We start from the raw sequence: 1,790 nt of genomic DNA on the forward strand, positions 1-1,790 counted from the left end.
CTAAGGACACACCCTTCCCACCCCGAATAAACTGCTTTAAAAAAAGGACGGGGATGGGGTCAAAACCTACAGATTAAAAGAGAAATAAAAGAAAATCAGTCGGAATGTGTAGACCTTATTTGGATCCTGATAAAAGCAAATTATAAAAGAAAACATGTATGACATTTCTAAAACGATCAAAGAAATTTAAACGTTGGACATTTACTGGTTAATTACTATATTTTCAGATGTAAGGAATTACCATAATTTTTTAGGTATGACAACACTGTTGTTTTAAAAGTCTATGTCTTCCAAAGATACATAGTGAAATATTTACAAATTAAATACAATGTCTGATACTTGTCATAGATCTCGGAAGGGGAACTGGCCAAGCGCGAAAACGTAAAAAAGCAGTCAACAGCCAGCAGTGGGTAACTGGAGGCGGCGTGCTGGATACACAGCGGGTAACTGGAGGCGGCGTGCTGCATACACAGCAATTCTTTATTCTTCCATCACTGCGTTTTAAATTTACAAGTAACAGATAATATAAAATAAAATAAAAATAAAGTAATTCTCCGCACGAATAGAATGAGGGGCAGTCACGTAACTGTCTCACCAGATGAGGACAAAGGGTTTGGCACCGTGAGAACTCTGGTCTGAGCAGAGAGACTCTGGTGTCAGTCCGGAACCCGCTGTGCAGCACCGCTCAGTCCCCTCATCTCTCCGGCTACTAAGTCCTCAACTTTATGACAGTGGAGTTACACGTGGTTTTTCAAGTCCTCCCGCCACAGCTTTAATTCTTCTCCAGCTATTTACTGAAAGCCTTTTAAATACTAGAACTATTCATGTTAACTTTGAGTCCTATGACTAGACCTACTACTAGTTTCTCATTCCTCGTGAGTTTCAAGTCCCTCCTTAGGATCTTTATTCTGAATCTACACTTGGGGGGGTTGAAGATCATTCACCTAAATAAAAGTATAAGCAAGATGGGGTAAAAGGGGTCAAATATGTGGTGACAGAAAGAAATCTAACTATGGGAGGGGAACAAAAAATAAACAAGCTTTAAAAGAAAAATGTAAACAGTCTATGGCCATGCCATCCTGAACAAGTCAGATCCCATCTGATCTCGGAAGCTAAGCAGAGTCGGGCCTGGTTAGTACTTAGATGGGAGACCACCTAGGAAAACCAGGTGCTATAGGCGTAAAAAATAAAAAATAAAGGATTGTAAACTGACAAGGTCCTTGCAATCTGTGAGGTCAACTAAGGGTTGCCTCGCCTAAAAAAAAAAAAAAAAAATGTAAACAAAATATGAGATCAGTTGTTCCATTACTTGTTATTTGTAAACACTAGCTCTCCATGCTGTTGGCCTGTTTCTTTGTTCTTTTCGACCCAAAAATCACTAGAAGAAAAATTTTAATTCATTATCCTCTGGAATCAGGAACTATAAGATGTATATTCCTTATATGTAAGCATTATGATCTTGAAGAAATTATTCAATCTTCCAGTGCCTAAATTTCCTCATCTGTAAAACAAGGATAATAAAAACACCAATTTCACAGAATCCTGAGAATTAAATAAATTAAAATGTATTAAGCACAGTGTACCCAAGTGCTCAATAAATGGTAACTATTACTATGTTAGTGAACTTCAGGACAAGCAAATATTAATGAATACAATGTAACCAATGGTTCTCTAAGCTGTGAGCTTACCAAATTGACCTTTAAAATTCTGATGTTATACCTCAATCAACCTGGGAGGAGGAAAAAAAATAGACAAACCAAGAAAATAAATAATATGGTGCCCAGGCCATG

At 37.5% G+C, this 1,790-nt stretch overlaps 1 pseudogene; it reads left to right on the forward strand.

Annotated features, from left to right (window-relative positions):
* Positions 1–1,061: 1,061 nt before the first annotated feature.
* On the forward strand, positions 1,062–1,180 carry LOC111730942 (annotated as a pseudogene).
* Positions 1,181–1,790: the final 610 nt, after the last annotated feature.

The sequence above is a fragment of the Pteropus vampyrus genome, unplaced genomic scaffold (assembly GCF_000151845.1).
Source record: "Pteropus vampyrus isolate Shadow unplaced genomic scaffold, Pvam_2.0 Scaffold341, whole genome shotgun sequence".
Taxonomy (NCBI): Eukaryota; Metazoa; Chordata; class Mammalia; order Chiroptera; family Pteropodidae; genus Pteropus; species Pteropus vampyrus.